Below are 25,998 nucleotides of genomic sequence, written 5' to 3'. Positions count from 1 at the left end.
AAACATCAGCTTTATCAAATGAATGGCATTAGAATTTCTAGTCATAAAAGGCTCTTGTAACCCTACTTGAGGACATAAGGTAGGCATTTATATCTAATGGGAAATAGCTTTTAGTGTGTGATATAACCCCATTAGATGTGGAGATGAAATAGATGTGTGTGAAGTCATTTTTTTCATGGGATCTAGTAGGAGAGGGAAATATCCTACCAAGGCTACTCTTGGGAGTTACATAGGATAGGAGATATAATATCCTATCAAGTATACTCCAAGGATTTAGTTGGTATATGAGGTGTAGACCTGTTTTGACAGGGAAAGGGAGGGGAGACTATGGTGGTGTTTTGATTATTATTCCCATTTTGGGTAGTGACTTTTATAATAACCTAATATTGACCATGTAATGCATATAGCACTCAATGATTATTAGGCATAGATAACTAAAAATGTAAAAGGAATGGAAAAGACTACACATGTTACTAGTCTGCGATGCCACTATTGTGGACATATAGTAAATAGTGATCAAATTAGGTTTTCTAACCGCCATAGACAATGATATTGGTTCAAGATGGATTTTGGATTGCATTAGAATAGTTGTCTAATTACTATGGCCAATATGATCCAAAATTAAGCCAAGACTAGAAAATGGTGAGTGTAATTTACATATATAATGAATATGGTAGACAGGTTCTTTTTATGTAAACTCCTTTTGTACACTTGGGTAGGTTCATTCACTCGGGTTTGGGGAGTAGCCATACTAGTTATGTCGGGTCGTAATGGCATTAGGTATGTGATGAAGAATAGTCCTTAGTTTTTGAAGTTTAGGGAGTAGGTTCATGGAATAAATTGAGGAATCACAAGGATAATAACATTGAGTGACATGAGGAATAGCTTAGTTGTTTCCCCATACTTTGCTAGTATTTATCCTACCTAGTTTATCAATACCAATTTTCATTAGGATGATGTTGGGTTCCACAGGGATTAAAACTTTATCAGATCATAATTTAGATATTGGTGTAAGGGTTGGGGTTAAAATATACAAAATGATAATACATAAGGTGAATCTTGGGAACAATGGCATGATTGTCACTAGATGCCCCACAAATTTAAATCATGGAAAGAATAATTAGAGTTTGTGATAGGGTTAGTTGCTTCCATGCTAGATGATGCCTTATTATACATGCATGATGAAATTAATGTGGACAGGCTGGTATATGGGTCCACCATGATAAAATAAATGTGTATATTGAGCTAAACTAATCGGTGAAAAATGGGAAATTTATTATCATAAATTCCAAGTTGGATGGAACCTTTGGATATTGTAGGGAAAATTTCCATGTACGATGGGAAATCTTGAATTTCCTTGATGAGTGAAAGTCGGTTGTGTAGGGTAGATATTGGTTGGACTTCATAGTGGATGAGTTGTTCAATGGTGATGACCATCTTGATATGAGGTAACATCATCATATGAAGAATTTATGAAGTAATGAATTCCATTGAATACACATAGCCATGTTAACGAAGTATGTGGTAGTCTAAGGGTGCATTCACAATCTCAATGTATATTAAGATATTTTATTCCTAATATCTCTATGAGGACATCTTGCTAAAACCATTCTAATTGATATGGTTGACCATTATCCCTAATCCCTATGGATGATGGAAGAATGGGTGAACTTAGGGGAGATTAATGTCTTTCACATGTCTTTAAACATAATACAAGTAGATACATACTTCTCCATAATGCATTAGGTGGATGGTAACTTTTTTGGTTCTAATAGGGATTTGGAGCAATGCCAAAGAGGGGAGTATTAATTCTAAGTTAACCAAGTTGAATGTGGTGAACTTAGAATTAGAATATTCAACTACTCCCAATGTAGACATTAAATAATCCCTTTGAGAAGGACATGTTTGCAATACTTCTAGTGTTGACATGGCCACATGAGACTATGATAGACTGTAAATCATGTTATAATTGTAAGTAGCCATAACATAAGAGTTATGAGTTGTACTTCCTAGAGGTTCCTTTGGTACTCATGGGTTAGGGTCATTACGAGGTTTTGAAATCATTAAATATGCACTTGGTAGGAGTTTGGTGGCTTTTCTGTTGGTTGACACTGAGTTATAGGAATACTATATTTGTAGTTCTAGGTTTGGATATGAACATATATTGAGTGCATGTATATATTCTAGAAAGTACGATGTTTAAATTGAGATATAGTTACTGGTTTAGGATCATAGGATCTTAATAACAGGGAAGAGTTGTCGAATGGCTATTAGATAGCCGCAAATCATTGTTGATGGAAGGGGTTGTGTAAGATGACCAGTTGTAGTGGTTGAGGAACGGTTTTTTCCATGGTTTTCAGGAGTTTGTATGACTTGTGGAATGTTAGGACCCAAGGTAGTCATGATACCACTCATACTTTTATACTCTATAACCTAGGGGAAATATTAAGTGTAATAGGTGAAGTCACCACATACCATGCAAGGGAAGGTATTACTAAGGCCATTTGTTCATTCCATGTTTGTGTTGGTTATTATTGATAGTGTTTATATTCTAATTATTTGGATTCACATTACTATCAATGTCAATGTTTAGGTTGGAGCAACCTTGCCTTAGCCCATAGTTGGTATTTTGTTTTTTCTTCCCTTTATTTTTCTCATTATTCTATCATTTTGAGAGATTTACCAAGTTCATTTGCTCCGTTGCTTAGATCTTATATGATGGTGAAGTTTGGACAAAATTAACACCAACATGTTGTTGAGTAGGCGGTGATAGATGGGCTTAAAGACTCATGTTATTTTAGAATGATTAAATCTTAGTGAGATTTGACACTAAATTGGTAAAATAAAATTTGTGTTCCTTGATCATCTTATCAAATGTTCGTGTGCTTCTATAAACACATACATATATATTAGTGTCATTGTCATTAATTGGGTTCATATTAGGTTGTTAGAAGGAGAAGATTTTATCCTCATCATTTAGGTAAAGGTTTAGATATTGCTTGTGATATGTCTATTTCTCATGGAATATTGGGATCTGGAAGGTACAAAAAAATAAAAAGTCTCACTCAATATTAAATTCTTTAGGGTTAAGTTACATTTTTGAGGGTTTGGTGGTGGGACAATATGTTCCAGACAATTTTTTTAGCTCAATTAGTTCAATTAGTTCTTATTGATGTTGATTAATGTTTGGCTAGGTCTGTGATTACATGTAATCAATTGCTATAATATTGGGTGAGGTGCATTTGTTTATGCTGATATGTTTGCCAAGGAATCCATCCAAAATTTTGACAAGAATCCAATGGTTTCCTAATGAGATTTATGCATATGGGTATATCTATATCTATATATACACATATAAATATATACATATAAGAATGTTTGTGGGGGATCATCGTATCATTATGTAAATATGTAAGTTCTGAATCAATACTTTCTACTACAAACTTAGGTTCCATTTTTCTGCTTGGGCACTTAGAGATTAATCACCAAATCTTGTTCTCTGATTTTTTTTTACAATAAATTTTGGAAAAATTATAACCATATGTCCATTTCCAAAGATGAATGGATCTACCTACTAATGTTAATGTTGAGATATAAATGAGACCATGGGTGGAAGTACTTCATGACATTATTTTTAATGCAAGAGAATCAAAATCATGACTACAAGTACGTGAAATACCTAGGATGATGATAGGATGAGGATGAAGATCCAAGGTGAAAAGAATGAATAGATACGAAGGCTTATTGATGAGCCATGTATAAGAAATGTATTCCTAGAGAAGTGATAGATATAGTGATTAGTTACCCATTTATTATGGTGGATCATTATTATTTTATATAGACTTCAACACTACTTATGTTTTGAGGGTACAAGTGAAGAATAACAATGATGATAAATAATAAAGGAAAAATATCATAAATGATAGATAATGGGGAAGATAAAGATAATGAAGATGATACTACTTCAAAGGATTAGATTGAAAAGGAAATATGCAATTCCTTAGTCGCTACTTTCCGCTAGAAACTCAGGTTCCATTTTTTTGCTTGAGCACTTTGAGACTCATCACAAAATCCATTACCCCAATTTTCTTCATAATCTTTTTTTTTAATGTTATAATCATATGTCCATTTCACAAGATGAAGGGATCTAACCACCAATGGTAAAGTTTAGATATAAATAAGGGCATGGATGGAAGAACTTCATGGAATTTTGCCTCATATAGGAGCATCAAAAGAATTGTTACAAGTAAGAAAGAACCCCAAGATGATGTTGAATATGGGATCACAGGTAATCATTAAAAAGAATAATGATGAAATAATTAATATTTGTGATCATGAATTGATATAGTGAGTTATGTAATTATGTAGACTAATTCTGGAAGTCTACGTTAGAGAGATTAGGAGAAACTAGAGAAGTTAGGGATAGAGATTTGATGAGAGATATATACACATATTGTGGAGAGAGTGATGTTGTTGTTATGGTCACCCATAATTATATAAAGAGACTATATGTATAATAAAAACCACATGGGAATGATAGTTTATTAATATAATTCCCCTTCACGTAATCTTTTGTAGTATAATTCCGCATATCCCTTATTTTTCATGATATAATATATAAATTTATTTTTACAACTCAAATGTCTTAATTTTATCATTCTCATAGATAGATACATTCTCCATATTATATATAATGTAGAACATTTTTTATCTTATTATAAAACATTTCGAAACTATTATTTATTATTTTTAATTAATTTTATACTATAATTCAAATTGTAAATTTATAATATTATTATTTATATTCCTTTTAAAAAATTTCAAAAACAATTAAATATTTTTCTTATTTTTAAGTACTTATTCCATTTAAAAGTTAGTATCGAAACTCAAAATATATTTAGCATAAAAAATGATTAATAACTCCTAATCATAACAAAATCAACCAATTAAACTCACATTATGCTTATAATAAGTTTGTGAACATTTTTACATATCACATTAAAATATACCATATAAAAAATTAAGAACCATTTTAAAAATATTAAAATGTAATTAATAAGCACATAAAAGTTTAATATTTACAATATATAATAAGATTTTTAACTATGAATATTCACCTCATTTTACTATGCATATTATTAGCTTCTAAACAAGCTTTGTTACAATATCATGGATTAATACTATGATTCATCAATATCACATGTTCAAAAATCACAAATCAAGTTTTTTTGAAATTAAAACTAAATACTTGCAATAAACTTACAATATAAAAAAATTCATCGCCATGGATATTCAACTTCATTTTACCATGGATATTATTAACTTGTAAATAGTCTTTCTTATAAATCGTATATCATAATGGTAAGAAAATAAAAAAAAATATTAAAATGAAATATTAAAAACAAAACTTAAAAAACTACTAAAATAAACATGAAAAGAAATACGAAAAGAAAATAAACATTATTAAATTAAAAAAATATATATTAAAAAAATTTAAAAATAAAAAGAAAACAAATTACACCTAACTAAAATAACAAAAAAATATAGATCTACGAAAATACAAAGAAGAACAAAATATACATGAAAAATAATATTGTATATTTTTTATTATAAATATTTTCTAATTCAAATAAATATATATATCATAAATATTCACCTAATAAATTTAATAAATTTCAAAAGAGACAATGAATATAAAATAAAAATAAAATAAAATATTAACTAAAATAACAATAAATAAAAAAATTATTTTAAAAGGAAATTAACAAAAACAACAATCAACAATACTAATATATATATAAAAGATTAAATGAATAATAAATATATTCAAGGTAAAAGGATGGATCAAACGATTAGGAGAGCGATGGCTTGCGCGAGGGTTTTCCCCTGTTCTGGTATCGAAACCACAGGCTCTGCGGCTGCTGGAGGAGGCGTTGCTGGGTTGGCCACAGCCATTCCACTCCACTGGACCGGCCAGAAGAAAGCGCATTATGGTGACTTCAAAACTGCAGGCACGGGTATGGCTACGAGGCCCAGAGCCTGGAAAACATCTGAAGATCCTGGCGTTGCAGAAAACCCTCGCCCAAAACACTATCTGCGTGATGGGCCAAAGATAACGAAGATAGATCTGGAAGGAAAGCTCGTCAAGAGGTATGAGCCGCACGCAAAGAATGTTTCTAGGTTCAGAACCCACCACGGAGGCGGAAAAATGTCAGGGGTTGGATCCTCCAATACTGCCCACCTCCTCACGATTTCTGCATGCAAGGTTGGGGGACTGCGGGCTGCAGATCCGACCCACCTCAAAACCGTAAGGCCCAATCTCGGCAGATCTGGGTCGGATCTACCAGATCTGAGACCCAAACAATGTAGATCTTGGCCAGATCTAACCGTTTGGAACAAGACCCAGGATTATACAGCATCCAGGCAACAGATCGGAAGGAATAGGCAGCGACTGAGAAGAGGGCGCGCAGTATCTGACATGCAAAAGGCAGATCGACTCAATATGAGGCAAGATCTGGAAGAATGCTCATACCCGGATCATCTGGTAGCCAGCCTTCAGCCAGAGCAGGTAACAAATCCTTGTTTTCAGATTCTGATTAATCTCCCTCAGGGGAAAACACGCCTAGTTTGGGTTCATGCAGGAGACTCCCTGTTGCAGTTGAAACAAAAAATATGGGCTGAACTGGGTTTCCCAGTCCAGATCCAACACCTGGTCAGTGGTAGATGGTCCCTCCAGGACGGTAGATCGCTGGAGAGTTATGAGATTGGGCCAGGATCAACCATTACGTTAAACTTCAGATTGAGAGGAGGGGCACTGCCTCAGGGACAGACAAGCTCCTCAGGGGCAGATAAGGGGAAAAATGTTGCAGCCCAGCACCAGCCCAAGGGAGGGCTATCCTACAAAAACATCTTACAGGGCAGCAGGAATTCAGGACCCGCACCAGAACAAGGCGGACACATTCCCAGGCCATACATAGTAGATCAGTCAGAGCAAACTCCAGCCTTAAACTTAGATTCGTCAGGGATTGATGACTTCGTTAAGTCTTATGAAACACAAGCTTTAATCTGCCGCTTCAACAGTTTCTGGCCAAAACCCATGGACTTATTCCACTGGATCTTCACCAGCTGGACCATGGAGTGTGATATCCATCTATGTTCGAAGGGTTTCTTCATAGTAAGATTTACATCCAAGGAAGTCAGAGATACAGTCATAAGTGCTGGGCCATGGTTCGGGGGAACAGCGGGGCTGTTTATGACCCCATGGTTCCTAGATTTTGATCCAAATAAAATGACTATAACCAAAATGCCAGTCTGGGTCAGGTTATATAATCTTCCACTACACTTTTGGAATGAGCGAGTGTTGGAAGGCATTGGGAACAACATAGGGAAATTTATCAAAATAGATCTAGAAAGGATCGATGAAAGGATATACACTTTCGCACGTATTTGTGTGGAAGTAGATTTAAGTAAAGGGCTGCCGGATAATATAAGGCAGATCTACAAACAACAAAACTGGTTACAGGTACTAGACTATGAAAACACCGCTTTCAGATGTAGGCTCTGTAGGCAAACATGACACCTACAAAGCTCATGTCCAGAAGTAAAGAATAAAAAGAAGCAGAAAGGGAAGCAGAAAAAAGGATGGCAATTTTCACACTCATATTCAGAGGATGAAGAATCAGAAGCAGCAGAGGAAGAGATCCCAGCAGAAAAGACCGAGGCATCTCAAGAAATGGAGAACCAGAAGGAAATCACATCAGACAACAAGGCAGAGAAGTCAAACATGGATCTGAGTACGGGAGGCATCAAACGGCAACACCACTCAGATACCTCAGATTCAGACAAAGAAACTGGCCCACAGAATACAGAAACACAATTAGTCATTGCTTCGATCGAGCCCACTCCAGGCGAGTGGCGTAAGGTCGAAAAGAAAAAGGGGAGAAAAACTTGAAGCGTGAGTCCAACTCAGTACGGGAATTCAGTTTTTTTGCCTCTTTTCTCTCCTCCCTCCTTTTATTCTTATTCTTTGTGCACGTTAGTCCTCTAATGTTGCGTGGGGTGAAAAAGCACTCGAGCCCTTGTGGCAGCTTACAGAATGCTTCATTGCATCTGCTAGTGTAACTTTTCAATATCTTTTTAATAAAAAGTTACCATTTTTTTCCTTGGGAAAAAAATAAATATATTCAAGGAAATAAATCTAAAAAATAAAATTCCCAACACTAATAAAATTTAGAATTATAACGTTATATAATTACAATAGCTAATGAAATATAAAAGGAAATTAGAAGACATATAAATGAATATTTGTTAATAAGAATAAAAAGAATCCAAGGAATGAATAAAAATAAAAAGACAAGGACAATAGAACACAAAAATAAACTATTGAAAGTACTATTAACTAGTATAAAGAAAGGAATAAAGAAATATACTAATCATAAAAAATAATGAGAACAAGAAAGAGGAAAAACAAAAACAAAAACAAAAGGAAAAATACACCAAAGTGGGAGAGAAATAAAAATGACAATGTCTAGAAATAAAGAGATGGGATTCAACAATTGTTGATCTTCCATCCATCATTCTTATTTAGCATATTAGAGTTTTTGTTGATTTTGATGACCTCGTTAAATTTATGATGATTGATTTCATCAATCCTAGCAATGACCTAAGAATCTTCGATACAAATGAGGTGTTCTTTCTTCTTAATATGTTCAGTCAAAGATGAGGTGGATTCCTACCATGTCTTATATCAACTACATCGTCTTGAATCCTTTGATTTATGGAATGGCCAATTTCTCCATTGTAGGGGGTCCGACATGAACATGGAACCAAATAAACACCCTTCATGTTTTTAAGCTATGTAGTATCTTTGATGGATCTTAAAGAGCTACAAATGGTTTTCAAGGGTATAAAAGTGGAAGAAACATTGTGCTTCTCACGAATATGAGAAATTTTGTCCGTAATCTCCTAAATAAAGGGAAGTTGGACACTCCAAACCAATTCACCCAAATCATTTTTAGTCTTAGCACCATGGCTCACTTTTAAAAAATCCTTCATACCTTGGTATCTATTATAACCATTCTTTTACAAAACATTAAGGAGATGGGTTTTCTCATGCACCAAGTGACTTTTATCAAAAACCCTTAAAGTCGAAGTAGCTAATGTGTTGAGAACACCCATATTTTGGGTCAAATAGTGATGTGAATCAACATGAAGATATTGCTTAGGGTGACTTTTCTTACAAAAGACTTGGTGAAAGAAAGAACCATCATCTTTCTTAGAGACAAGCACATCAAGGACGAGTAAGCTACCATTAGTTTCAGTCCCCATGGTGAATTTGATGGACATTGATTGATTGTTGAGATGTTGAAAACACTCATTCAACTTATCATGACTATGAGGCGAGAAGATGAAGGTATCATAAAAAACCTTTTCCACAAATTTGATCATAATTGAGTTGAAGCCAAAGCTTTAGATTCAAAAAATTCCATGAACAGATTAGTAATGATGGGAGAGAGAGGAAAACACATGAGAATTTTGCCACATATATGTTCATAGAATTCACCGTCAAAGCTAAAAAAATTAAGGGTAAGACAAATCTCAACAACCCTTGTTGTATGAGGGTGAGTGATGTGATTGATTAACTCAACAACCTCATTAATATGGACATTTGTGTAAAGAGAAACTACATCAAAACTAACCATAGTATCATTACACTCAAATTTAAACCTTTTAACTCACTTGCAAAAGAGTAAGAGTCCTTGAAAAAATAATTAGTACGGCCAACAAGGGCCTAAGCTTTAAGGCTAAATATTTAGCTAAAATATAAGTAAGCCCACCTAATATATTGACAATGGGTCTAAGGGGAGTGCCCTCCTTATGAATCTTGGGAGGCCCACAAATTATCAGAGTGAGAGGGTTGTTGTCAGTTCTTTTATGGTTTATGGAGATGACAAAGCTATTAGATTTAACAGCTAAGGAGACAACTGTAGATTTTTTTTTAGTGGGTTCTTACTAATCATTATAGAACTACCATTGTTACACAAGTGATGTATCATTTTTCTTATGTATTCATCCTTATCTAAGATAAAAATTACCCTCCTTTATCGAATTTAAGGACAACAATATGGGGGTTATTCTTTAAAACATTAAGGACCTTGAATTTCAACTTGCCAACATTGCTCCTAGGAGGTTTAGCTTTGCTAAGAATAATTGCACAATAATGACTACTGATATTCTTAATGGGGTCAGACAAGTCGTTATGTCAAATTCAATGTTGCAAATAATATCCTCAACCGAGATCTTTCTTAATGCTAGGGCAAAGTTTAACCTTTTCTTTAGAAAATAATACACCAAGGGATGAAAAGAGAATTTGTGAAGATTGAGCACCCTCTTTTAAAATAGGAGAGAAAGAATTATAATTCTTACTATGGATATTATTATTTAAATTAATTGTAATTTATTATAATATTTAAAATTATTAAAACTATTATCATTACTAATATTAAAATAATCAATATTATTATTTTCATCATTACTACTCACTATTAATATCATTCAAATTGATATTACAAGATTAAATCCATCTTAACACATGATTCATCAGAGAGGGATCAAATATCTTAAGGCACAAACATATTCTTTTAATGCAAAACTTGAGGAAATATTTACACCTTGAGCTATTTGATCTCTCTCGGTGATTGATAAATCTGGTGTTAAGATGGATCTAATTTGGTTTCGTTCATGTGTGGTCATACAAACGTGGTTGAATATCTAATTATTTTGATCATTTTAAATATGGTAAATATGTCTTAGATTAATTTGGTCAATTTAATTTAAAAATTTCTTAGTTACCCCAGTTTTTTGAGACGAGAGAGACTCTTAGTAACTTGAATGATGAAAAGTGATGAAATAAAAATTTTGGGTGCAAAGTGTCAATGTAACAATTTTGATTGATAGAAAATGTGAATAATATGAATATAGTCAATTATAAATAATCTTCATTGTGATCAATCTAAGACTATTTTGTTATATTGTTCCTATTGTCACACCTATTAGTTTTTCCATTTTTTCATATCGATCATATGAAAAGAGTAGTTGGAATCATAGACGATTCAAATATTTAACTCAAGGCACTGTAGTAAACAACATAGTTTGTCTCTATGACTATCCAATATTAATTTAAAATTTTGAATGATGGAAAATCATAATAATAAGAATATAGCCAATTATAAATAATTTATAGTTTCAATAAGAAAACATTTAGGGTAAGAAAACATTTTATTTAGGATGAAAATTCAAGTATTGTATTTATGGTTGAATTACTGTAAGACATAAGTCAATGCACGTCATGAATAATTTTTATGTGCTTACACTAAGAGAGAGTGTGTATGTTTTTGGGATTGAGAAGGAGAGTAAAGGGAGATAAGATATAGATGAGGGTTGAGAGAGGGAACAAGAGAGAGGCAAAGATTGGGAGGGAGGAGAAGATATAGATGCAGAGAGATAAATCTTAGAGAGAGAGAGAGAAGGGGAAGAGAGGGAGAGGAGGGGAAAAGGAGCGAGGGAGAGAGATATAGATAGATATGGAGAGAGTGTGTATTTTTAGGGGGTGAGATAGAGAGATGGAGAAGAAGAGACAATGGGAGATAAAGATATAGATGGAGGATGCAAAGATATGCTTACACTACAATCAATGCACAATATTAATCTAATTACTTTGAAATTAATGTACATCAATCTAGTTTCATCAAAACAAAAATCAACATCTACATTAAAATCAATTCATATAGTGCAAACAATCAAATAGGATTAGAAATCAACATCTATAATGAAATCAATGTGTCTAGTGCAAGCACTCAAATAGGATTAACAATCAATATCTACATTGAAACCAATGCATATAATGCAAGCAATCAAATATGAGTAGAAATCAAAGTCTACCATGAAATAAATGCATATAGTGTAAGGTGTTAAATAGGATTAGAAATCGACATGTACACTAAAATCAATGCATCTAGTACAAGTAATTAAATAGCATTAGAAAACAATATCTACACTCAAACCAATGCATCATATGCAAGCAATTAAATAGGAGTATAAGTCAACATCGAAACTGAAATAAATGCATCTAGTGTAAGGTATTAAATAGGATTATAAATTGACATCTACACAGAAATCAATGCTTATAGTGGATGTAATCAAATAGTAATAGAAATCAACTACATTGAAATCAATACATCTATTTTAGTCAAAATCCGAAATATTCATGACTTTCTAGATCTAACTTTTGTGTTTGTCTTTGTCTTTGTGTGTATCTTTATTATTGCCTCTCTCTCCACCTTCCATTCTATTTCTATCTCCCCCCCCTCCTTCTCTCTCTTCCCCTCCCTCTATACCCTTGCCATCTATATCTATACCTCTCTCCATCTCTCTTTATTTGTCTCTCTATGTCAGGCCCCTAAACACATGTCACATACTCTCTCTCTACCCCCATGTCTATCTATCTATCTATCTATCTATCCCTCTTCCTCTCTCTCTCTCTCGCCCCCTCCCATATCTATCTCTCTTCCTCCATCTCTCTATTTTCCTCTCTCTTTTACCCTCTCCCCTGCCCCATATATATCTCTATCTCCCCTTGTCTCTTCTTCTCACCCCCAAAACACACACTTTCTCTCCATCTCTCCCTCCCTCTCTCTCTCTCTCTCTCTTATGCTCTTCTCTCTCTATCTCTCCCTTTCCACTCCCTCTCCACCTCCATCTCTCTCTCTCTCTCTCTCTCTCTCTCTCTCTCTCTCTCTCTTATGCTCTTCTCTCTCCATCTCTCCCTTTCCACTCCCTCTCCACCTTTCTCTCTCTATGTCTTTCTTCCCCTTCAAACTTCATCTCTCTCTCTCTCCCACCTCCCTCCGTCTCTTCCCCCAACATACACACTCTCTCCCTCCACCCTCTAATTTTTTTACTATGTCCCTCCCTCTCTCCTTCTCTCTCTCCCCCCCCCCTTTCCTTCCATATCTATATATCCTTGTCTCCCTCTTCCCCTTCTTTCCCTATCTTTATCCCCACATTGTCTCTCTCTTCCCTCGTCTCCTCTCTCCCTCATTCCATCTTCATCTCTCCCTTGTCACTCCCTTTCTCTCCAACTATATCTCTCAAAGTCTTTGTTCTTCGCTTCCTCTGCCCCCCCCCCCCCCCCCCCTCCAAATCCATCTCTCTCCTTCCCTCTCTCCCCCTCCTCTCTCTCTTCATTTCCCTCTCTCACTATCTCTCCCAACTCTATGTCTCTCTCCCCCACTCTATTCCCCCTTCCATCTAACTCACTTTCTTAAATATGATCCCATTGTATTTTATTTAAGAAAGTATCTCGATTAAAAAAAATGATAATTGGTTGTAAAATATCAAACCTATATTTTGGATCAATCATGTAAAATAAAGTACAATAATGAAAAATTTAAAAGAATCATGCACTATGTTTCATATATCATTGTTAATCACTTTTCTTTTTCATTTCCTTTGGATCCTTGGTTAATATGCATCTATCATGGTTGTTTATAATATTTTTTTATATAAATTTCACATATGTATATATAAAAGTATTCTCAATTTTTAATTTATTAAAATCTCCATTTCGTCTCTAGGGGAATATTGTTAGTATTCGTGAGGATGGAGGGTTTATATATATCTCAAAAGTAATTCTAACATTTTTTATCTTAGATTAAATTTAAAAATGTTATAAAATTGAATTAAAATAAAGTATTTGTAAAATATTTTGATTTTGAATTAAGTGATGGTTTTTGGGCATGTGGTATTGATAAGCCATGGTATTGTCCCATGGTGGAAAAGCCTAGATCCATAACATAATAATCAAAAGCCTAGATGGCCCATGGTATTATAATTTTCTTCCCTACTCTCCTTCTTTATATTTCTCTTGTAGGTATTGGCCCATGCTATTGTAAAAAAAACCTACTTAGAAGTTAATAATATCCATGATCAAAAATCTTTTCATATTGTAAATACTAAGCTTTTATGAACTTATTAATTAAATTTATAGATGGAACATGTCTATATTAATTATTAAAAATGTTTACTTACATTACATCTACACATGTGGCCTAATACTAATTAAAAAGTATTATTATTAAAGTTTACCTAAAATTTCAGGTCATACCCCACCCTAAATATTACATTCTACTTAATGTTTCCCTTGACTCCTACTAATTTTATAGTTGAGCTTGTTTACTTTTAAATTAGAAATATAAAGAAAAATTACAATAAGAAGTATATCGGGTAAATTTTAATATTATAATATTATATTTTATCCAATATAACTTAGTAAAAAGTGGATGGAGGTAGGAAAAAATATTAGATAAAATGTAATAATTATATTTTTCCTAATATTTCCTCACCTTTACACACAAATTCCTAGTGCCAACATATCCATAATATCTTTTTTTACCTTTATAGGCTACATGGATTCAATGCTACTAATTATATATCTAAATATAACATCAAAATAACTTGAATCTAGGCTAGTTTAATCCCCCTTAAATAGATTATATGACAGATAAATTCCATGAGCGAATACCGTAAGTCATTTTTTTTTATTATTTGATTTTTATAGTGTTAATTTATTTTTTTTGTTATTTTAATTTTATTTTCACCAAGTTACAATGTTTATATTACATTAAGTTACAAATCTCTAAAAAATGTTTGTTTTTTAAATTAATTTATCTAATTATATAAAATTTGATATAAAAAGAAAATAATGGTTGAAATTAATTTTAAACTAAAATTACTATTGATTTTTAAGTAACTTCGCCCACAACATCTAATGCATATAAAAGCCATGAGATGGGCCGTATGGATGGGATTCCACCTAGAAGTTCAAAATATTAGAGGCAACAGATGAGCTGGAGGAATAAAAGGTAGCTTTTACTCGATAATTGGTGGGATCATATATACTAATTTATAATTAATATTAATATTAATATTATTTTAGATTTATTTTAATTTAGATATAGATTAAATTTTTTGAGATATAAATTTAAGATTTAGTATTACAAAAGATAAAAATTAAAATGGGATTTAATAAAATTAACGAATTAAAATCATACTCCAAACTATATTTTAAATGTTATCTAAATAATGTTATTTTTAATTTAAATATTAATTTAAAATAATATTTTTGAAATTATGAAAAAATTAAAATAAATATACATTTTTTTAATTATTATTTTTTTTATTAATATTTTTCCAAAAACTATTTGGTCAAATTAACTAAAAGGGATCATATTCCATAACTGAAGAGTGTTGAGCTCAATTGTTGGACCAAACTAGTATAGCTTAGTGTTGAGGAGAATTGACGAGACGACATGCCAAGACTAGTCATGAAACTAATAAAACCTAAACCCAAGAGTATTGAAAAGAATTAACATGATGACTTACCATAAAACCAAATAACTTAACCCTTCAATCTAATTTTATCTTATTAATATTAAAATAAATTTATTTTTCCATGGCTATCCTCACCCCAAATCTATTTTTATCACTAAATTGAATTATTTTAAAATAAAATTTTATTTTATTGATATTAAAATTTCTTTCAAAATCCCCATGCTCCATTGTCACTGTCTAGAGAGACCCCGAGTACGGGGGTAGATCTCACATAAACTTGTAAACGTAAATTTAAACATAAATGTAAATGTAAACATGTAACATTTTTAATCTAATTTTGACTCTATTTAGAAATCAATCTAATTATTATTATGTATAAACACAATATAAATTTAAAATATAAAGAAGTTTATGAACACTAAAAAAATAGGTATGGTAAATAAATAAAAATAAAAATAAACTAGGGGTATGGTAAATAAATAAAACCTCTTTTTATATTTAGTCCATACACCTCTTTATATTTAAAGAAGAGTAAAAAGAGAGGTTTTATTTAGGTGAAGGACCAAATAACATTTAAGGCCACGAGCCAAATACCATAGGCCAAATACCATATTTATAAAAGAGCTATAGTAAATTAATAAAAATATAAATAAACCAGAAATTTGGTAAATAAATAAAACATTTTTTTTTATATTGATTCCATAATTCACTTTATATTTACTCCAAAAACATTTTATCGTAGATAAACTCCCCTAAATACCACTTTGCATCATTCTAAACTGTATGATTTGTTATTACAAGATTAAACTATCCTTTACTCTCACACATAATCCCATAACCCCACACACTAATGATGTCATAACCTCTCACCGTTTGTCATTGGAGCAACCCATAACCATCTCACAAGTAAATAATGACCATTCATATACTTCTACAAAAAATGATTTAGGACTTGTTTCTTTTATGAGGTGGAAGCTATCCTAACTATTTTCTCCATTTTCAAAACTAAAATTCCATGATTCTTCATCTGTTAGATATAAAAGAATTTGATAGTAATCGAACATTAGCTATTTAGGATTTGTTTATATTATGAGGTGGAAAATATCTTAACTATTTCCTCCATTCTAAAAAAGGAATGCAATGATTTTTTATCTCTTGATATCAAATAATTTGATAGTCATCCAACATTAGCCATCGCTACGGTCTATAGGAATCCTTATTGGAAATATGAGTTCTAAGTATTGACCGAGTATGAAGGCATATTCTAGAATTTATTCTTGATTTCTTGGAGGCAAAGCTTCAAGTATTGATTAATCTAATCCATGTTTAACTTGGAAAATGTTAAATTAGGTTTCGATAACAATGGTTATGCTGCACCAAGACAGATATTTCCAAAACCTTCACAGTAGTTTTCCTATATTTCAATGTTGGAGTAGAGTATTAATGGAGGAGTCTGAAGGAACATTCCAGAATTTATACTTGATCTTTTGGAGGCAAAGCTTCATCTATTGATTAATTTAACCCACATTCAACTTGGAAAATGTTAAATTAGGTTTCGATAACAATGGATATGCCGCACCAAAATAGATATTTCCAAAACCTCTATAATAATTTTCCTAAATTTAAGTACTCAAGTAAACATATTTTGCTGGGACCCTACCATAATTAGCTACAACCTATCATTTATTTGGATTTCGTGGATGATTTGTCTTAATGTGTGGTTTTAAGGTCCGGTATTGTGGTTTGATTGATTTGAGGAAAAGTGTCCTAGTCTTGGGGCTTCCTCTTCCCGCCTCTTACTGTACACAAGAAACCCTAGCTCGCCTCATTCCACTATTGCTCTGGTCTTCTGTTGCGCCATCGAGGTGAGTTTTTTTGCTCTGTCTCAGGTCGCTGCCCCTCAGGGTTTCATTTACACACTCAGTAATTTCCTCTGTTCTGCACCTTGTTCTAAAGTTTGGAGACCCCTCGTCTCAGTCATGGGTTTCTGTTTATTCCACTCTGGCTATGGCCCTAGGTCCTTGTTGTTCTCTATATTCGATTATGCTACTAGTTTTTAGATGTCTGCCTCATTGTTTGACTGTAAAGTTGGTTTTTTCTACAGGTCATGGTTGTGGGGCACGCGACTCTCAATGTTATTCCAGGAGGATCTAAATAGAGGTAAGCTCCCTCCCTCCATGTTTTAACATTCTTCCTCGTTTTCGACTATCGTTGACTGTTCTTGCTCTTGGCGAGTAGTGGGCGTTCTGTGATTGTGGCCTTGGCCCACGGCTTCCTTCCTCCGTTAGCAAAACTCGGCTCTGGTAAGTAAGCCTTCCCTAACCATTGGCTTTATCTTCAGTTTTCTTATTTCAGGACTCTGTCTCTTGGTTCTTGACGGCTTCGTTTTGGTGGTCGTGACAAGAAATGGAGTTGGGCTCGCTGTTGGCTGGTCGTGTGCCCAAACACCTACACAAGAATCGAGTACGGTCACACCTTTTTGTTCCTCTGTCGATTTGTTTGAAGGGTTATGCTTCTTGCTTGGTTTATTTTCGAGGGCAGTGCCTTTGGCCTCCCTAGTTTGTAGCCTGTAATTTATTCCTCTATGTTGTTGTTGTATATGCAATTGTATTTATTTTTTTAGGAGACTGTGCTCATGTTGGCCCCATTGGAAACTCGAAGTTTTATTTGGGACTATTGTACAGGACCTATATTCTGTAACTTAGCAGTATTTTTGTGTAGTTGTATCTTGGACTATAGGCATTCAATGTTGATATATATACACAATGATTTCTTTTTTATCAGGCAACCTCAAAATTGGCCTTTCAGTGATCTTCTTCTTCAATATCTGGAAGCTCTTCTCTGCAACTTCAATCTAATGGAAACACTGACTTGCCTTCTTGATGGTATCCAACATGGGTGCGTTGATTCCACTAAAATTCATTATAAACTTTCGATAGAAACTTTCTAACCTGTGAAAACTCCGAACTTTGAACAAAATCTTAAGCGATGGCCAACTGATTATAGCTGCAAATTTTTATGGGTCCATTTTTAGCTCATTTTCTACAGTCACAAAACCCAAATAAACTAACTCCTTCTGAAAGAAATAACATTTTTTAAGATTTATCAGCAACTTATTCTATTGTAACTTCTCCAAAACATATCTAACATGTCGAAAATGTTCTTGCTTGGATTTGCTGAAAATCAGTTTATCGTGAAGATATACAATCACAAATTTTCCATTGAACTCCTTCAACATCTTGTTCACTAGGCACATGAAGGTGCTATGGGCGTTACTCAATCCAAATGGCATCACCAGCCATTCATACAAACCTTCATTGGTTTTGAAAGATGTTTTCCATTTGTCCCCTTCTCTTATTCTAATCTAGTGGTATCCTCTCTTTAGATATATCTTCGAAAAATACGCTACTCCACTCAGGCAGTCCATCATGTCATCCATTCGTGGCAATGGAAACTTCTACCTAATAGTAATTTTATTTATTGCTCTTGAATCTGTACACATCCGCCACTCGCCTCCTTTCTTGGGAGATAAAACTGTCGGAACTCCACAAGGACTTAAACTTTTCCGTATCAATCCTTTGTCCAACAATTCCTATACCTACTTTCTGATTTCTTCATTGTCCCTAGGAGTCATCCAGTAAGCAACTTTGCTTGGTAAAATAGCTCCAGCAATGAAATCTATTTGATGACTGATACTTCGATTTGGTGGTAATTTATCTAGTAAATCATCCACCACAATGTCGCTGAATTCCTGCAACAAATCCTATATTTCATCAGGTAAGTCAGAAATTTTAGTGTGCAACGGCACTACTCTCGTTCCCCTTACAACGGCATACTTTATCTCATTATCTTCAATTTGCTTTAAAAATTCTTATCCTGCCATCAGCAGCTCTTTTGTCCCACTAGTTTTTGTTGTTTCTTCTTCCTTGATGGGTACTATGGTATGCTTAATCCCATCCTTCACAAACTTGTAATAGTTTGTTTTTCTGTCATGAACAATTTTTCGGTCATAGTGCCATGGTCTACCTACCAAAATATGACACACCTCCATGGGCATGATGTCACAAATCACCTTGTCCCTATACTTGCCAATATGGAACTCCACCTCACACTGCTCATCAACTAGTATTTGATGTCCTTTCTGTAACCAAGAAACTATATAGGGAGTTGGGTGCTTCAACCTTTTCAAACCCAATTTCTCTTACATCTCCGTTACAACTATATTATCAGTGCTTCCACTGTCTATAATCAGTTTGCAGAATTTTCCATGTGACTTGCACACAATTCAGAATAATGCCTTTCTCTAGGTTTGTTCAGCTATCTCCTTTCTCAGTTTCAATAATACCTTATTTAAGACTAAGGAATATCCAGTCTCTAGTACATTGTCTACCTCTTGGGGTGGTGTGTTTGCTTCCTCCATTTGAGCAACATATGCTCCTCTTTTTCTAGTCTATTCACCTTCTTGACACTCAAAGGACTTGTACCCCCACTTGTGGCACTTGTAGCACTGGTAGGTAACCCCTTTGGCTCTGCCATTATCCCTTCCTCTCTGGTATGGCCTTCGTCCCCTAGTGCTACCTTCCTTTTCTGTTGTCCTTGAGGTCTTTGAACTCCTACCTTATTCACTATTGTTTGCAGTCCTTCCTCTACCAAAGGATTGTCCTTTCCTTCTGCCAAATCCACATCCTCTTCTGGCATTCTTCTTCCTTGCGATCTTTCATCTACCTTTAAGGTGCTTTGGTATCCTTCCTCTATGGTTTTTAGAGAAAGAATACTTATCTCGTCTAATATCTTCAGCCTTAGGTCATTCACAAACCTTGCTATCTTTTTCTGGGGTGTCTTCAATGTAACATGCCCTCAGATTCACCCAATAAAATTCTTTGGTATATTCTTTCACCGTCATTCCCCTCTGTTTCAAATTCTACATCTCCCAATACAGAGAAATGTGGTAATCTTTGGGAAAAAACTTACCCTTCATTTTGGCGACCATTATGGCCGACTTTTTAATGGGTGACTTATTTAATATTATCCCCTTTGCTTGGACACTATCCCACCATAAGGCCGCATGTCCTTTCAACTTAGTGGTAGTGAATTTAACTTTTCTATCTTTGTTGATTTCCTCACACTCAAAGTATTTGTCTAACTCACTGATCCAGTCCAATAACACTTATGTGGACAAACTTCCATCATAGTTTCAAATCTTAGGCTTTTGTTTACTGCTAGCCAATAAATCTAACCTTAACAATCTGGTTTTAGGTCCTTCTTCATCTAATCCATCTGTCATAACTCTAGCTTCTTCCTCACTACCATCTCTTGCGTCCAGATCTCTTCTTCTTCCTACTTCCACTATTGCGAAGTGGGAATTCACGATCCTAATCTCTTCACTCAATCCTTCACCTACTACTCGTCGAATAGCTCCTCCTTGGCCTCTTCTTCTGACTTCCATTATATAAAATGGAAACAAATTAATCCAACTTGCTTTGATACCAAAAATTGATGGGACCCTACCCTGAATACCTACGGCATATCATTTATTTGGATTTTGTGGATGATTTGTTTCGATGTGTGGTTTTAAGGCACGACACTGTGATTTGATTGACTTGACTCTGAGTGTTATTCCACGAGGATCTAAACAGAGATGAGCTCTCTCCCTCCATGTTTTAAAATTCTACCTTATTTTTTACTATCGTTGACTATTCTTGCTCCTGGTGAGCAGTGGGCACTCTACGACTGTGGCCTTAGCTTGCGAGCCCTCCATAGTAAGTGAGCCCTCCCTAACCCTTGGTTCTATCTTCAGTTTTCTTGTTTCATGACTCTGTCTCTTGATTGCTAATGGCTTTGTTTTGGTGGCCATGACATGAAATGGAGTTGGGCTCACTGTTGGCTGGTCGGGTGCCCTGAAACCTATGCGAGCATCGAGTAGGTTCACACCTTGTTGTTTCTCTGTCGATTTGTTTGAAGGGTTATGCTTCTTGCTTGGTCTATTTTTGAGGGCAGTGGCTTCGGCCTCCCTTGTTCGTAGCCTATAATTTATGTCTCCAAGTTGTTGTTGTATTTCCGAATGTATTTATGTTTTTAGGAGATTGTGCTCATGTTGGTCCCATGCGAAACTCGAAGTTTTGTTTGGCACTGTAGTACAAGACCTTTATTCTGTAACTTAGTCGTATTTTTCGGCAATTGTATCTTGGACTGTAGGTATTCGATATCGATATATATATATATATATATATATATATATATATATATATATATATATATATATATATATATACGCACTGATTTCTTTTAGATAATTAAATAGTAAAGGGAAAGTTTATGAGTTATATTGGTACTTGTAGGGATTTGTATATTCCGTTGAAAATGATTTACTTGATTCTTCTGCAAGCTCACTCCCTTGTTTTGCTGAACTCGTCCGCGTACTTTTTTTTCTATGTTATTCATTCTCTCTCTTCGTTATAAAATGGATAAATGATCTTTGTTAGGTTAGGAAGAAAATACTTATGCTGAAATATATAGATTCAGACTTTCTTGTTTTTCTTCAGAATGATTTCATGCTTGTTTCTATTCAGTACTATGATGATGATTAGAGTAGTTGTTTCCTCTTTTTTTTGTATAGATCACTCTAGAACTGTGAGTAGTTACATTTAGTTATTCTTTGATAACTGTTCTTTCTTAACTATATTCAAAAATTAACTTTTAAACAAAAATAAAAAGAACGTAAACAAAAATAAATAGTGGGTTGAGATGACCTCAAACTTAACATAAAGTCCTAAATGTCGTCACTAGAAATTAAAAAAAATAAAAATAAGGCATGACCTCCCTTATCTCCTTCATCATATTTGTAAATTAAAATATACTACATGAATAACAGGCAATATCCTTATTGTAATAAAAGACTCCTTAAAAAAGAAATGTCAAATGAAAAGCATACAATGCTAAGAAAGATATTTCCAAAATCTATGCTGGCCTCAATGAAAGGTCCAGAGAAATCATGGAAATCTATAACAATAAGCATCATCTTTTCTTGTAACTTCGATAGGGTGAGTGATTAGATTGGCAGCACCCCAATACACGGACTGCAATGCCAAAGAATGGAACAATGCCACAAAGTTTATCGATGTATAATTTCATCACTTTTGGGGACATTTTCAAAATGCGTATTCTGTCATAGTTAGCTTGATTCTCACACCATTTTATCCATAAAATTCATGAACACTAAGCAAAACAACGCCTCGTTACGGTTAGGAGGGACCGTTATCCATCAAGATCAAATAGTCAATGTGAAACCAAAGTGTGTTGTAAACCTGTAGTGTCACCATTTAGATTGATCATGCTGTTATGCTTTGAGAAATTGCTGTTGTGTATACTTTTTTATTACTTAAGGGTAAGACTAGTCAATTGCATAATTTTGGAAATTGAATTCGAGTGGGCGAACAAGTGATCGTGGGATAAATATGCACATTATTTTCTATATTTGTAATATAATTGTTGAGGAGTGACTGCTTATATTTGTAACATAATTGTTGAAGAGTAAAACTAGTCAATTGTATAATCTAGAAATTAAATTGGAGTGGGCAAACAAGTGATTGTGGGATAAATATGCACATTGTTTCCTATATTTGTAATATAATTGTTGAGGGGTTGTTGCCTATATTTATAACATAATTGTCAAGGGGTCTTAATAGATAGAGAAAGGGTTTTTGTATTCTAGTGTTTGTCTTTAAACAATGACCCTTGCAAAAGAGTTTTGCATCAAATTGTTGCAATCTGATGTTGTTGAGGGGTTGTTGCCTATATTTGTAACATAATTGTCAAGAGGTCTTAATAGATAGAGAAAGGGTTTTTGTATTCTAGTGTTTGTCTTTAAAAAATGACCCTTGCAAAAGAGTTTTGCATCAAATTGTTGCAATCTGAAAGTGTCTTTTTCTCAATAATCATGAACAACAAGGGGAACATCCTCCAAGGCTTGTTGATCGTGTGATCGTGTTGAAATAGATGAAGTTACCCATGAAGAAGAAGCAGAGAAACCCAACATGCGCTATTTGCATAGAAGGTTTGCATTTTGTCGAGGAAGATGGCAATGAAAATGGCGATGGAAATCGTACTCTGCATCGTTTACCATGTTCCCACGTGTTTCACTCTGACTGTATTTCAAATTGGTTTCGCATATCTTTCACGTCCCCTTTGCCGAACAGAACTTCCGCCGGCATAGCTACACCTAGTGGTAACCAGGCCTCATTGTAGGCCTCATTGTTTCATGACATTTTATAACATTATGGATTTACTAGTTTTACCTACATGTCTTTTATGGTAGGAAGGATTTACTAGTTCTGCAACATAATTTTTCATTAAAAAAATTCAATTATATATGCATTTCTATGTTTGATTCATCATTATCATTGATGAAATTTAGTTATGTCCGTAGCCTCTTTGTTATATAAGAGTGAATCATTATTGTGTTTTCTGCTAAGGATATAACTAAATAAACAGAAGTTTCATTAATGAATGATTAATCAAACCTAGAAATGCATAGATAATTGAAAGTTTTTAATGAAAAATTATAGTGCAGAACCAGTAAATCCATAATTACATAAAATCCATAATCAGAACTGATTACCGACTGTAGCTAGGGCGACCGAAGTTCAGTTCTACAAAGCGGACAGGTGAGGGATCTGCACAACCATTTTGAAATGCAGTCAGAGTGAAACACGTGGGAACATGGTAAACGATGCAGAGTACGATTTCCATCGCCATTTTCATTGTCATCTTCCACGACAAAATGCAAACCTTCTATGCAAATAGTGCATTTTGGCTTCTCTGCTTCTTCTTCATCGCTAACTTCATCTATTTCAAGACTATCACACATATTCCAACATCATTTCAATTAATTCATCATCTTCCTCATCTGTCTCCTCTTCAAGAATCGGTGGATGAATCGGTCGCTATTCTTCACTTATTTCATCTTCATCATCTGTTATCACAATTGGATCCCAACGCCTCAGTTCATCCAAATTAAATAAACGGTCATAAGGCCGCTCTCGCAAGATTCCATCATTGCCTGCAAACCCTGTTGCTGCAGCTATAAGCAGTTTTTATATATTTATAAAATATAGTTTTGATTGCATGGAACATTTTTTCTTGGTTGTAAAGTTGGAGTTTGCACACACAGTCACACAAGGGGAGAAAGGAACAGCAATTTCCATTAGCAGGAAAATGGAAGTACGCGTTCGGTACAGTGATGGTGTAAGGGGGACGCATGTCAACTTTCCAATTCAGGGTGAAGATAAACAGAGTGAAACAAATATTGCCGGAGGTGAAGCAAAAGCACAAGAATGGTGGAGGGCAGCAGTCGCAACCTGGTGCACCCGTATTTGGAATTGGTACGAGCAATGATGAAAAGGTTGCAGCGGTGCAATTTGGGGCGCCATGATCTAGAATTGGGACACTCAATGATGAAGAGCAGCCGACCCTAACTGCAGGAACAGGGTTTCAATGGCATAACAGATGATCCAATTGTGATAACAGATGATGAAGATGAAATAAGTGAAGAAGAGCGAGCGATTCATCCACGGTTTCTTGAGGAGGAGACAGATGAGGAAGATGATGAATTAATTGAAATGATGTTGGAATATATGTGTGATCGTGTTGAAATAGATGAAGTTACCCATGAAGAAGAAGCAGAGAAACCAACATGGGCTATTTGCATAGAAGGTTTGCATTTTGTCGAGGAAGATGGCAATGAAGATGGCAATGGAAATCGTTTACCATGTTCCCACGTGTTTCACTCTGACTGTATTTCAAATTGGTTTCGCATATCTTTCACATGTCCCCTTTGCCGAACAGAACTTCCGCCTGTATAGCTACACCCAGTGGTAACCAGGCCTCATTGTTTCATGACATTTTATGACATTATGGATTTACTAGTTTTACCTACATGTCTTTTATGATAGGAAGGATTTACTAGTTCTGCAACATAATTTTTCATTAAAAAAATTCAACTATATATGCATTTCTATGTTTGATTCATCATTATCATTGATGAAATTTAATTATGTCCGTAGCCTCTTTGTTATATAAGAGTGAAAAGGAATATTCCAGTAAAAGGAATAGGAATAGTTATTCTACAACTTCGAATCATTTGTGTTTTCTATTTGAAGAGGCTACGGATATAACTAAATAAACAGAAATTTCATTAATGAGAATGATTAATCAAACCTACAAATGCATAGATAATTGAAAGTTTATAATGAAAAATTATGGTGCAGAACCAGTAAATCCATCCTGCGTATGTAAAACTAGATAATCCATAATTACATAAAATCCATAATCAGGCCAGGTTACCGACTCTAGCTATGGCAACCGAAGTTCAGTTCGATAAAGCGGACAGGTGAGCGATCTGCACAACCATTTTGAAATGCAGTCAGAGTGAAACACGTGGGAACATGGTAAACGACGCAGAGTACGATTTCCATCGCCATTTTCATTGCCATCTTCCTCGACAAAATGCAAACCTTCTATGCAAATAGCGCATGTTGGCTTCTCTGCTTCTTCATCGGTAACTTCATCTATTTCAACACTATCAGACATATATTCCAACATCATTTTAAT

The sequence above is a fragment of the Pinus tabuliformis genome, chromosome 4_2 (genome assembly GCF_031772625.1).
Source record: "Pinus tabuliformis cultivar Carrire ecotype Pingquan chromosome 4_2, CPIR1, whole genome shotgun sequence".
Classification (NCBI taxonomy): Eukaryota; Viridiplantae; Streptophyta; class Pinopsida; order Pinales; family Pinaceae; genus Pinus; species Pinus tabuliformis.
Note: the sequence above shows the minus strand (reverse complement) of the source record.